At 43.6% G+C, this 15,172-nt stretch overlaps 1 pseudogene; it reads right to left on the bottom strand.

Annotated features, from left to right (window-relative positions):
• LOC111959519 (dedicator of cytokinesis protein 9-like) overlaps positions 1–15,172 on the bottom strand; it is a 118,443-nt pseudogene that overhangs the window by 24,688 nt on the left and 78,583 nt on the right.

The following is a 15,172-nucleotide window of genomic DNA, read 5'->3' as shown; positions in this document are numbered from 1 at the left end:
TTTCACGATCAAGGTGGTTAATCTAAACCATAATAGAACATTTAGCATTGCTGTATAATGTAGTCTTAAATCAAGTGTTCATCTATCACTGATCGTAAAGAACTTGATTATAAAGCCTAACTTTACTGCTATAATGGTTAATGTACTAAAGTCATACGTAATGTTCGTTATCTCTACACTGATCGTAAACATTTAGCTGCTATAATGTAGTCTAACAAATCAAGTAGTTCATTTTAGCTATCTACCACTGATCGTAAACATTTAGCATGCTTAATATAGTAGTCTAAATAGTGGATATTCAGTGAAACAAAACCACATTGATTGGTTATTAAACAAGCCAGTGAAGTCACAGGCTTTTGGTAGGGAGTAGGCCTATTGGCTACTCAGCGACTGCGAGTGAAAAGCGAAATAATCCACTTGTTAAAATACATAACATGGCAAAATGTTTTAATAAATCAGTCAACTAGACACAGTGGCGACCTGTCATTCAGAGCAGGTAGGGCAGAGCGCCACCTGTTTCGAGCCCCACCTGTTTAGGGTTTGCTGCCTGTTTTGAATGTTATTTTGGCATTCATTTGTGTTACATATCAGTTTYCAAACAATGTAAAAACAAATTATTTGAGTGAATAAAGCTGCATACAAGCATTATCTCTTTCTTGCTTTCTTGAGTATTGCAGCTTCAAAATGCAGGTGTTTCAGCCTAGCTCAGTGCTTTCTGTGGTGGAGGGGCAGCCAGCGGAAAATACTCTTTAMTTGCGCCGTGATTGGCTCAGTGTTCTGTCACTCATGGGGACACTATGTCACTGCAGAATCTACAGGGAAGGTTAGGCAGTTCAAGCCCCCTGGGGGCTGCCATACATTTACATTAGAAGTGCCCATCCAAGAAAGCTCAAGGTCATTGGCCACAGATAAAATGATGTCAAATCACGTTATATCTACCGTAGCTTTGATTGGACTGATCATGTCAACATTTTAGCTAGCAAGCTAGACGAGCAGTAATCATGAATCAAGTCGATAATCTACTGGAAAATCCTTTTCAATCCTTGTCATATGAAGAGAAATTATAGATCAAACGTATCGGTGCTCATCAGCCATTGGACATAAATATTACACAACAAGTCGGAAATCGCAAATTCAACAATGAGTGGTTTGGAAGGAATCAGTGGCTAACTGCAAGCGTTGCGAAGCAATCACTAGCCTGCTATTCAGTGGAGTGGGTGTGTGGTCCAAGTCTGGGTTTAAGGGTCTCTTTTCCAAGCTTAAAAGGATAAKCATTCAACACCATGGGCCAGAAAAGGTTGAATACATTGGCCATGCTGTCAAACCAGCATGACATCTGCTGCGTTCAAAACAACTGGAAACTCAGACCTGGGAAATCTCAGACTTCAGTGAGTTCAAGACAACTGTGTAATCTGAAAAAACMAGCTCCGACTGGGAAAATATGTTTTGAACGGTCATCCAACTGGGAATTCCAAGTCGGGAACTCAGGCCTCTTTCTAGTGCTCCGACTTGAAGATGACTGACGTCATGATTCAACCTTGTTTTTTTCTGAGTTCCCAGTTGTCTTGAAAGCACCATAAATCCAGAGAATGCCAGACATTGATGACAAAGTCTGATGACAAAATTTGCCCACAAGAAGGACCGCTGCACCACCTTCCTGTTTCAAGTGAGCACAGTCCAAAAACGTATTGTATGTTCCTGCATAAATTATGTAATGTGGCAGGGAGATATGTATACTGTAGCTAAGAAAGTAATACTAAGTGTATGTTGTATAGTAAGCTGTTAGTAGCCCATGTGCCTCACCCTAATAATTTGGTCCCTTTCCCCCTCATAACTTAGCCTACTGTTCTSATTTGGTGGTGCACATGTAGCCTATAACCTGTTTTAGAGAAATGTCATCATCGAATATTGTAAGAGCTTCATTGTGTGCTTATATGCCCCATTTATTTATCCTACAGTTCTGACTTGGTGTACAGGGAGAWCACTAAGAACGGCCCATGTTCTGAATTCTGTCGCTGTACATTTCAAAAGTGCAAAACAAATAGTTATATTGAKTACGTTCTTCCTAGCTCGCTCATTAATATCTTAAGCCTCTTATCCGCTCATTGTCCCCTTATGCCATAGTTTGTACATCTCAATTGTCAGTAGAAACCACATTTGTTTAATTAACTTTTAGGGCTGCAATCCTGTTAATACTGCCCCTGCAGCCATAAGAAGTTGAGTAGCTTGGATGAAAGGTGCACAGAGGTGCCCAGAGTAAACGGCCTGCTCTTCAGTCATAGTTGCTAATATATGCATATTATTATTAGTATTGGATAGAAAACACTCTGATGTTTCTAAAACTGTTTGAATTATGTAGTGTATTTAGTGGCTTTGCTGGCATGCATCTAAAAACATTTTTTTTGTTTGCTCCACCAAGATTTACATGCTGAAATCACCACTGAACATGGCTAAGAATAGGTTGATCAGCATAGAGTGCGCCACATCATCCCATGGAATCCGTCAAGGCTGCACACAGCAGAAATATCACAGAAATATTCTAGTACCTACACACCACCTTCTACAGTCAAASAAAATATACCTTTTATAGGCTAATGGGCAGTATCATGCTCATGAGATGAAATAATGAGAAGGGGTGTACTGTATGTGTGGGACTGCAATAATGAGATGGTGTGTACTGTATGTGTGTGTGTGTGTGTGTGCGTCCGTTTCAGAGTGTTTTGGGAGTCGAGCGAGAGTCGTTCACAGCAGTCGGAGTCGACTCCAAAAGGCCTGGAGTCGTGCACTGCTGAAGAGAAGTGACACGCCCTGCAAAGTTTAGAACCYGCAGGAGGATSGTTAACGGGCGCTGCCTAGCAACCATCAAGAGTTTAAGATCGTAGTGCGTGCCAATGCCGCCTCAGCGTTATGGCTACGTTTCATACTAAGCCGTAGACAGAACTTTGACGAAATGATTACTAGGTTGTTAGGTGGAAATAAAAGTTTTGGCTTTGATACCGGCAATACCTTTCAGATATAAAGAAAAGGCAGAATAAAATTAGCGGTATGATAAAGTTGGCGGTATGATAAAATTAGCGGTATGATAAAGTTGGCGGTATGATGAAGTTGGCGGTATGATACAATTAGCGGTATGATGAAGTTGGCGGTATGATGAAGTTGGCGGTATGATACAATTAGCGGTATGATAAAGTTGGCGGTATGATGAAGTTGGCGGTATGATACAATTAGCGGTATGATGTAGTTGGTGGTATGATGAAGTTGGCGGAAAAAACGTCAGTGTGAAATGGATATAAGACTTGTGAATGCCCGCCCAAAAAGGAACATGCACCAGAACTCATTAGTTGACCTAGCAGCAGAGGGCAGCTGGCTTTTAGTCTCTCACCTCGTTGAAGTGGACATCCTGCATGCCCACATCCTCCATCATGGATACCTCCTCATCAATGTTGGGGGTGACCACTCGGAAGGCTAAGCAGCCCTGCTTGAACATGCCTACGGACCGTTAAGGAGATGGGAACATCATCAATAAACCAAATAGACAGATGTTTTCTTATTTCTGTGGTCTATAKGACAGGTTCTACATTAAGGGGAAAATATGATTTCACTCAGAACATTCTGTCATGTACAAACAGGCAAAAGGTCAACGTTTGAGAATTTCTCTCTCATATAGTGTGCTATGATTGGACCTGCTGAGGTGATTAACCCTCTGGTGTTAAGAAGTAAAGAACARGTGTGAACTAACACTGAAACACAGATTACATAACAAAATCACAAATCTGGGATTGCCTGTATCAAACGTTAGAGTACTGATTTAGGATCAGTTTTGCCTTTTTAGATCACATTYAATAAGATCAAATGGACWGGGAGAACCTGATCCTAGACCAGCACTCCTACTCTGAGACGCAAGAACGACAGAATTACATAGAAATATCTACAATATGCACAGTATAGTATTGGACTACTTATTAATAACAAACTAATAACTACCAATCATTTCATTAAAATCACATCGCGCTGACCATTTAATTAACCCCTTGTGAAGTCTGTAAAAASAGAAAATGGCATCATCAAGTGGCAATAATGAGCAACATACTGCACCTTTCCTCCGGAGATACTCGGCCACCAGGGCTGCCACGTGCACATAACACATGGCTGCCTGTGAACAACAGAGAACATCACAGATACATCAGTACGTTTTACTAGCCAGCCACATGACTTGAATTCATCATATTACATAATCATACTCCATATAGAGATTCTATCATAATCCACTCCTTAAATAACTACACCTCAAAATAACACCCATCCCTCTGGCATAGGCCCCTCCTCTTATACTTATACACTGTGACCCCTAGCCTGGTACCGACCTTGGACAGGTCTCCATTCTTCACACTCTGACCCCTAGCTGCATACGACCTCGGGTAGCTCTCCATTCTTCACACTCTGACCCCTAGCCCGAACCCTAGCCTGGGTACGACCTCGGACAGGTCTCCATTCTTCACACTCTGACCCTAGCCTGATACCGACCTCGGACAGGTCTCCATTCTTCACGCTCTGACCCTAGCCCGACCCTAGCCTGGTACCGACCTCGGACAGGTCTCCATTCTTCACACTCTGACCCTAGCCTGATACCGAACTCGACAGGTCTCCATTTTTCACACTCTGACCCCTAGCCTGAACCCGAGCCTGCGTACCGACCTCGGACAGTGCTCCATTCTTCACGCTCGACCCTAGCCTTAACCCTAGCCTGGTACAGACCTCGACAGGTCTTCCATTTTCACATGGATGCGGGCCATGCTGTCCAGCCAGGTCTGCGGAGCTCGGCTGTTGCGCGTAGGACTTGGCTAGGCTGTACTGCAGATCCACCAGCATCTCCGGGTCCCTCTCATGCTCCTTCATCTGAGCCGTGGCCATCAGGACCGTCCTGATCCGTTGGTCAGGTCCTTCACATCTGATGGGAAGGCGGTGTTCTGTACAGGACAATAAACAGGAAGAGTAAAGACCAGATTATTCATGTGGTCCAATGGTAACAAGGAGTTTGAATGAGAATAGAGCATCCATCGGTTTCTGACCTTGATTGTCTTGTCACTGTTGGCACAGTTGTTGATGATGGACAGGGACTGCTGGAAGCGGGTTCCTCCGATACCGATGACGTCAGCAATCAGCTGACTGACAGCGATCACCACCTGAGCGAGATGGCAGAAGTGGCACACGTCAATAACACACTACTCCCATAACCATCACGTCAATAACACACTACTCCCATTACCATCACATCGATAACACACTACTCCCATAACCATCACATCAATAACACACTACTCCATACATCACATCAAAAACACTACTCCATAACCTCACGTCGATAACACACTACTCCATAACCATCACGCGATAACACACTACTCCCATAACCATCACGTCTAATACACACTACTCCCATAACCATCACGTCGATAACACACTACTCCATAACCTCACATCAATAACACACTACTCCCATTACCATCACGTCGATAACACACTACTCCCATAACATCACGTCAATAACACACTACTCCATAACCATCACGTCGATAACACACTACTCCATAACCATCACGTCAATAACACACTACTCCCATACCATCACATCAATAACACACTACTCCCATAACCATCACGTCAATACACCACTACTCCATAACCATCACGTCATAACACACTATCCCATAACCATCACGTCGATAACACACTACTCCCATAACCATCACGTCGATAAAACACTACTCCCATAACCATCACGTCGATAACACACTACTCCCATTACCATCACGTCAATAACACACTACTCCATACCACACATCAATACACACTACTCCCATAACATCACATCAATAACACACTACTCCATTACCATCACGTCGATAACACACTACTCCCATTACCATCACATCAATAAAACACACACTCCCATTACCATCACGTCAATAACACACTACTCCCATAACCATCACGTCAATAACACACTACTCCCATAACCATCACGTCGATAACACGCTACTCCCATTACCATCACATCGATAACACACTACTTCCATAACCATCACGTCGATAACACACTACTCCCATAACCATCACGTCGATAAAACACTACTCCCATAACCATCACGTCGATAACACACTACTCCCATTACCATCACGTCAATAACACACTTACTCCCATTACCATCACATCAATAACACACTACTCCCATAACCATCACGTTGATAACACACTACTCCCATTCCATCACATCAATAACACACTACTCCCATAACCATCACGTCAATAACACACTACTCCCATTACCATCACGTCGATAACACACTACTCCCATAACCATCAGACAAACCACTCTTTAGGAGAGTTCCATAGACTGTTCTTCTACATAGAGACATTCTGAGGAGACAAGTGGACCAGCATGTAGAGGGTAACCTCTCCCCCCATCTCTCTCTCTSTCGCGCTCTCTCTCTCTRCCTCTCTCTCACCTGTAGGTGAGTGCGGACGAAGGACTTGCGTCCTGTGTAGTCAAAGTTACTCTTCATGAGGAAGTAGAGGAGGTGGGCGGCGTCGCTGCGGATGGAGCTCAGCTTGGAGTTGCAGCACTTCAGGATCTCGTAGCAGAACGAAGCACACATGTCCGCTCGGCCCTCGAAGAAGGTGCAGGGGAACTGGAAACAGACACACAGTGATGATTAGATAGTCGGCACGTTTAAGAGAGGGAGAGAAAAACACTCGACTACTGTGAACTGTTAAGAACCAATGGCRTCCTCACCTTGTAGATGAAGGTGCGCAGCGAGGTGAAYACCTGCTTGAGGGCCGTCTCTGATTGGTTGATTTGTAGGAAGCAGAGGTGCACCTCAAACACCTTCTTCATGAGCGGGTTGTGGCCATGGTCCGAACAGAGCTGGGTCTGACAACATACGAGGACAGACAATTAGCAACTTCAAAAGCCAGAGATTGACACTAACAGACAACATCAAGTAAGAAGTAGAAAAAGGGTGAAATATCAAATAAAATCACCAACAACATAGATCAAATGCATGTATGTAGACAAGCAGGAGGGGGTTCTTGTCAGCGATTGATAAGGCAAAGCTAAAGAGGGAGTTTCAAGTTTCTTAGATAACATAATCACATAACAAGCAAGGAAGGTGATGTGTTTCACATGTTGAGGATCACTTATTATAAGCCACAGAACCAGTAGTTAGGAGTGTACCTTGAATCCCACGATGAAGATGCTGAGCGTGTCCAGCACGGTGAGGCAGACCTCCGTGGCGATGTTAGCCTCCAGAACCGATTGGTTCAGCACGTCAGCATCAGAMTGGCTATAGGCTGCAGAGGACACACACCACACTGCTGGAGCTCTCTCACATCACCCCTACAATACACTCCTGTACTGCTCTGGGTTTGCATCTCAAATGGRACCCTAATCTCTATTTAGTGCACTACTTTTTTACCAGGGCACATAGGGCTTTGGTCAAAAGTAGTGCACCATAATKGGGAATAGGGTGCCATTTGGGATGACTCTGAGTCAGGGCTGCATAGATGCCCTCTTGTGAGTAATCATTACAATACAGTCTGAAAGAATAGCTATTATTAGTAATCAAGGCAACAAAAAACACACTGCTTAAGAGGAGGAAATAATATTCAGTTGAGTTGAAAACAAATGCATTCAACTTCAGAGGTTTGAATACAATGAAATGAGTTACGAAGGGAACAGCAATGAACAGGTCAGAGGGAACCGAGGGTTTACAGAAGGCTCGTTCTGAGCTAAAATGGCATGCTCTTAATTCAACCAGATGAACAGAGCTAATAGTCTGTAAGCTGCCTGTCGTTGACCTGACACATTCTTACCATGGTCTACAGATATTCCAAGAACACTTGAAATCTTTCTTACACTGAAAACACAAAGAAATTCACTTCATTAAAGGGAATCAAGTAAGATACTTACTATAGAGCTGAATCTCTTTTGCTTTTGGTGGAGTCAATACAACGGTTACAACAGTGAACTTGGTCCTGATTAAAACCATCCCTTCAACACATATCCAGTGGCGACTGGATATGTGTTGACCCCCAAGGGGTCATATACTTTCTAGGATAAAACCCTTCACTTTTGTTCACTCAAAACCACCACATCCATGGAGAAATGGCTCAGGAACGGCTGACTTTGGACTTGGGTGTGGCACACATGATGATGATGATGATGATGATGATGATGATGATGATGATGATGATGATGAGGTGACTGACTACAGAGGGAGGGGCCTATGGTTAAGAGGCGGGTGATTGGGGACACTTACTGTGGTTAAAAGTGTATGAGTTATCCAGGCTGTTGAGTTGCTGTAAGCGGGCATGTATCATTCCCGCCCTGTTACGGGACACAGGCAGAGTCTGAGACTTCCGCTCATGTGCTGCTATGGGTCCCACCCCTTCCTGGTTCCTGATGAGGAAACAGGAAACTGTTAGAACAACTGGCCACTACCAGCAGGACCAGGGTTAGTCAAGCAGGTTAGAATGGATATTACACATACCAGGGCCAGGGTTAGTCAAGCAGGTTAGAATGGATATCACACATACAGGGCCAGGGTTAGTCATGCAGGTTAGAATGGATATTACAACATACCAGGGCCAGGGTTAGTCAAGCAGGTTAGAATGGATATCACACATACCAGGGCCAGGGTTAGTCAAGCAGGTTAGAATGGATATTACACATACCCAGGACCAGGGTTAGTCAAGCAGGTTAGAATGGATATCACACATACCAGGGCCAGGGTTAGTCAAGCAGGTTAGAATGGATATTACACATACCAGGGCCAGGTTAGTCAAGAGGTTAGAATGGATATTACACATACCAAGGGCCAGGGTTAGTCATGCAGGTTAGAATGGATATTACAACTACCAGGGCCAGGGTTAGTCAAGCAGGTTAGAATGGATATTAACACATACCAGGGCCAGGGTTAGTCAAGCAGGTTAGAATGGATATTACACATACCAGGGCCAGGGTTAGTCAAGCAGGTTAGAATGGATATTACACATACCAGGGCCAGGGTTAGTCAAGCAGGTTAGAATGGATATTACACATACCAGGGCCAGGGTTAGTCAAGCAGGTTAGAATGGATATCACACATACCAGGGCCAGGGTTTAGTCAAGCAGGTTAGAATGGATATTACACATACCAGGGCCAGGGTTAGTCAAGCAGGTTAGAATGGATATTACACATACCAGGACCAGGGTTAGTCAAGCAGGTTAGAARACCTAACTATTCTATTGATCACAAAATAGAAGGAAATACTGTATAGCCTGGTAGCCAGATCAGTTCCTGTTTAAGGTTGTCTAAATCATACACTGGCTCCCAGGCTAGAAATAGGGCCAAAGTGAAAATAAAATCCATAGGAATGTCTGCTTTAGGTATGTTAGGAGCATTTTGAGGCTAATTTGACACACAACTATTCTTTCTACACTGAGTGTACAAAACATTAMGAACACCTTCCTAATATTGAGTTGCACCCTCTTTTGCCCTCAAAACAGTCTCAATTCGTCGGGACATGGAATCTACAAGGTTTCGAAAGTGTTCGACAGGGATGCTGGCCCATGTTGACTCCAATGTTTCCCACAGTTGTCAAGTTGTCTTGATGTCCTTTAGGTGGTGGACCTTTCTTGATAGACACGGGAAACTGTTGAGCGTGGYAAAACCCAGCAGCGTTGGCGTTCTTGACACAAACCGYTGTACCCATACTAATAAAGGCATTTTAATTAATTATATGAAGAGTGCCTTGGTCCTCCTTTCTTTTTGATGACCAATRTACCCCTTTTACCAAAGAGCACCTTCTATCTKCCAAAATGTACTATTGTGTACCTTAGTAGCGCTTCCCTTCCTCCTCTTTCTACTGCTTAAAAATCCTCCTTTAACATGTCTCCTCCCTTTCATCTACACTGATTGAAGTGGATTTAACAAGTGACATCGATAAGGGATCATAGCTTTCACCTGAATTCACCTGGTCAGTCTATGTCATGGAAAGAGCAGGTGTTCATAATGTTTTGTGAATTCAGTGTATTTGTGAACATCTATACAATCTTGATTCAGTGTTGATAAGTCAGGTTGTGAGGCGAATCCAGAGAAGCAGACATTGCTAGAGCAGCACTATAGCAGTTAGTAGCAGCAGAAGCCAACTCATGCATGTGATTATGAAAGAGACACAGTCGACGGTGAAGCTCATGGCAGGTTACATGGAGTTATAAGATGGCCAACCAAAGTGGTGTGGAGTTATAAGATGGCCAACCAAAGTGGTGTGGAGTTATAAGATGGCCAATCAAAGTGGTGTGGAGTTACAAGATGGCCAATCAAAGTGGTGTGGCGTTATAAGATGGCCAATCAGAAAAGAGAGAAGAAAACATGCNGTTATAAGATGGCCAATCAGAAAAGAGAGAAGAAAACATGCTTTTAGTATAGGAGACTTAATTCCATTTGTAGTCTTACCCAAGCAGGAGGGGGCAGGAGCCATGTTTGTTTAATTTACTATATTAAACTTGCCAGCATTAAAGTGAACAGATAAACAGACAGTGGTGGTGGTCAGAGAGATAGGAGAGCCATCAGGACAGAGCTCTCACAGAGAAAGTGTGTGCCAGAGTCCAGTCCAAAGGTAAATATGAGCGTACTGGGTGGTGTGTGGTTATAGTGTGCGTTCTGTAGCGTTCGAGGGCCTTTACTTTACACACAACGGTAATACAACTGAACGAACCAAGCCACACATGGGCAATGTTTTAGACCTATCACTAGCGACATCAGACAATGGTTGTGTCATTCAAACGATCTCAGGTGTTACTAGAAAACATTAATAGCATCTTCAGTAGATAGCTTGTGGTGTACTATCACCTTAAAATGGCTCGGACAATATTCACACTGACATTAAAACAGCAACATTTTCAACACGATACTATCAACAAAAGGTGTAATAAATTAAGTCATTTAGCCTCATCTACAGGTTTTAGCTTAAAAGCTTCAATTGAAACCATTCGGACAACAACATTACCTTGCGATGCATCTCTTTCCTATATATCTGAATTGATGGAGACACACTCTGGAGACAAAAAAAGCATTAGACTCATTGTTACTCATTGCGGCTAATAAYAAGATGCTTAAACATACTCAATCTATACAGTAAAATGGTATGAAGTAGCATGGGGACAATAACAAGGTTAAGCTGACAGTCCGATGCTTACTCTACTAGAGTGAAGAAGTCCATGAGCTCAGTAGACGAGGCCTTGTTCCAATAGGTAAACAGAGCATCTGAACGAAGGAGAGGMGAAGCGTTATATGTGTGTCCTACATGGTAACCTATATCCTATAGTACCCTATGGGCCCTTGTTAAAAAAAAGTAGTGCACAAAATAGGGAATAGGGTGTCATTTAGGACGCAGTCCTGAGGAAAACTACCGGCTGTAGGAATACACAGTTCACTAAGGATACCCCCCCCCAAAAAAAAAAAATCAAAATCAAAATCAAATGAAGTGCTTGAGTAGAGAGCGGTAAAGTCTTACCCTCAGACATGTTCTTGAGGACGTGGAGGAAGCACATGAGCAGGCTCTTGATCTCAGCCTGGTCCAGCTTGTCACAACGCAGCAGGCTGCCGCTCAGAGCTGACGCTGGCTGGCTCTGAGGAACAGTCACGCTGATCAGAGATCAGCTCAAATACACTACAACACACGCTACTGACACCCTGTTTGCACTGCTCTAGTCACACAGTAATGCTATTGGGAGATTTGTGCTTGTTGTTCTATTTGCCATGTTGTTGTTCTTAATGTCTGGTAATCTGTACATGTTTTATAAGGCAAAAAAAGGGGTAGGAAAAAAATAAGATACTGAAGAATTTTGAATGCTGATTTCTGTACCTTGGTCAGCAAAGAGAAAAACGTTAGTCTTACATCATCAGTTCAATGATATACTCAAGTACCTTTCAGTACATCTATTTCTGATGATGTCATACCAAAGTACCTTTCAGTACATCTATTTCTGATGATGTCATACTAAAGTACCTTTCAGTACATCTATTTCTGATGATGTCATACTAAAGTACCTTTCAGTACATCTATCTCCTATACATTTACATTCATATGATGCACTCATAAGCAGGTAAACCAACTGTAATGGCTGGCAGCAAGCACAGGGTACTCATGGTGCCGTATGACTACACTAATGGAGTCAGTCACTCAGGCCCTTCTGGGCTCTAGATGCGGGGGAGACTGCCAGATCAGTTGTACGTGCAGGGCTTAAATCACTAGAACTCTCCAAGCCGGGACAGAGAGCAGGAAGCAGGAATCAACAAAGCACTCTCCAAGCCGGGACAGAGAGCAGGAAGCAGGAATCAACAAAGCACTCTCCAAGCCGGGACAGAGTGCAGGAAGCAGGAATCAACAAAGCACTCTCCAAGCCGGGACAGAGAGCAGGAAGCAGGAATCAACAAAGCACTCTCCAAGCCGGGACAGAGAGCAGCAAGCAAGAATCAACAAAGCACTCTCCAAAACGGGACAGAGAGCAGGAAGCAGGAATCAACAAAGCACTCTCCAAAACGGGACAGAGAGCAGGAAGCAGTGGAGTAGCAGATCTACCATAGCGTGGGAAAATACAGCGTCTTCCTTTACCAGCGGTGAGTTAGTGTAGACCAGAGCTAACAGACTGAAGCCATATCTTGTTGACAGAGATAGTTAGCAGCTAAACTTAGCTGCCATATACACTGATTATACCAAACATTTGGAACACCTTCCTAATATTGAGTTATACCTCCACCCTTTTGCCCTCAGAACAGCCTTCATTCGWTGGCGCATGGACTCTACAATGTGTCAAAATATTTCCACAGGGARGCTGGCCCATGTTGACTCCAATGCTTCCCACAGTTGTGTCAAGTTGGTTGAATGTCCTTTGGGTGGCGGACCATTTTTGATACAGACAGGAACCTMTTGAGCYTGAAAAACCCAGRAGCGTTGCAGTTCTTGACARAAAGTSGTGCYCCTGGCACCTACTACCKTACCCCYTTCAAATGCACTTACATCTTRTGTCTTGCCCATTCARCCTCTGAATGACACACATACACAATCCSTGTCTACAATTGTCTTAAGGCTTAAAAATCCTTCTTTAACCTGCCTCSTCCCRTTCATCTACACTGATTGYAYAGGATTTAACAAGTGACATCAATAAGAGATCATAGATCATAGAGATCATCATTCACCTGGTCAGTCTATGCCATGAAAAGAGCATTTGTCCTTAATGTTTTGTACACTCAGTCTGAAAACTTGACTAAACACAGTAGGCGATCATTTTCATGAATTCTTTATCAAAGAGAGACTATATATCGTAGATGGATGTCATTCATGGCTTAAAAATGAAGCAGATATTACATCGTCTTTCTTTCCCTTTCTGACTGACTGTCTCCTCAGACTATCATTCATAGAGAAAACTGTGAAAATAACAGACATAAACATAACACAAAGAAAGGGGACCTCCTCAGTACATACTGTATAGGGCTTMTGACGGTCATGGAATTTTGGATGACGGTTATTGGTCAGCCAAAATGACCGRGGTCACCGTTATAACCAATCAAATGTTCTCCTTTTCCTCAGCTCCTGACGGCATATGTCTATGTGTGCTTCCGCAGGGAGGAGGAGGGCGTTGCCTAGGCAACCGAATACTCGCTCGCTACAACACCTGTCTTGTTTCAGCAAGGAGCAACAACGTTTCATCGTGTTGTTGAGAATCCATAAACGGTAACTGTGCCAACCCTAAGTTCTAGAGTTCTGAGAACAATCCTCTAAAACTCTTACAGCTAAAAGAGTCACACGGCACACATGAGGGAGATGAGAAATGAAGAGACTCCAGCCAGGTTGCATGCTTCAGTGTCACTCRTACAGAAAACCAGGAAGCAGTAGCTGGGCTTCATGGCACCAGAGATTAAACRGTGTATCATCCTCCTGGCAAAGAAAGGACCTCGGCAAAGACTAAAACACACACTCACACACACAGGACACTTCCTGGGAGGAAGGGGAGAAAGTAAGGGTGAGGGATGTTAATTCTAATTCTGTACTTTGAGTGGAGTGMTGGGATTCTCTGAGACACTGGGGACTGTGAGCAGGATAAAATCCACGGTGGCGGGTTTGGAGCGAATGGAGTCCTCGGGTTCGGAAAATAAGCGTAGCATATTGGCAGAGTGTCTCCGCCTGCATTTCTCCTTCTGCCAGCAGCAGTAGTGGGTAGGTGGATGGAGGAGTCAATAGTACAAGTTAACAGGCACTAACCTCATAACTGTCAATGGTATAACAGGTGTACCTCTTACGTGTCTGTCTGAGAAAATACTGAAAACGATGCATGGAACATCCTCAACTAAATCTATGGCCTAAATATGACCAACTAAATAGCTGCTGAAACTCACATTGACCCCACCCAGGTTAATTTCTAGCCTAACTAGACTAACAGACTAACACTAACAGACTAGACTAACAGACTAACACTAACAGACTAGACTAACAGACTAACAGACTAGACTAACAGACTAACAGACTAACACTAACAGACTAACACTAGCAGACTAACACTAACAGATTAACAGACTAACATCACTGCAGTAGCCATGTGCTACAGTCCTCAGGCATTGGCTAGACCCTCAGTAACTGATGTCGAGCAGATCTCAGCCTGCAGTGATTTGACCAATAATAAGTCAACATAATCATGTTTAAGTAATGGTCCATGACACTGGCTGTAGTATGAGTCCACGGTACCTTGTCCAGAGAGTTGTTCTTATCGTTGCTCTTCTCATGAAGGCTGTATCCAGAGTCAGTGCTGATTAGGGAGCCCCGGGAGTCAGCGTGGCGGACAGAGTTAACGTTGGGGGTAGAGGATGCATGAGGGGAGGCTGAAGAACATAGACATGTCAGCACGGTTAAATATATGATCCTCATGTCCCTCAATCACCACTGGACAACATGAGTTGAATCTCACGTCGGTGCCAAAAGGAGACTGAAATCTCACCGGTGCCAGAGATGACTCCAAACAAATCCTTGTGCAAACTGTTGTCGAAAAAAGTACTGGACCTCGGAGGCGTCATTATCACGGTGTTGCCCAAGAGTGGATCATCTCTTCCATTCTGAAAGGAAAATGAACCATTA

Source organism: Salvelinus sp. IW2-2015, linkage group LG36 (genome assembly GCF_002910315.2).
Source record: "Salvelinus sp. IW2-2015 linkage group LG36, ASM291031v2, whole genome shotgun sequence".
In the NCBI taxonomy this organism is placed as follows: Eukaryota; Metazoa; Chordata; class Actinopteri; order Salmoniformes; family Salmonidae; genus Salvelinus; species Salvelinus sp. IW2-2015.
Note: the sequence above shows the minus strand (reverse complement) of the source record. Positions and strands in the feature narration are given on the sequence as shown.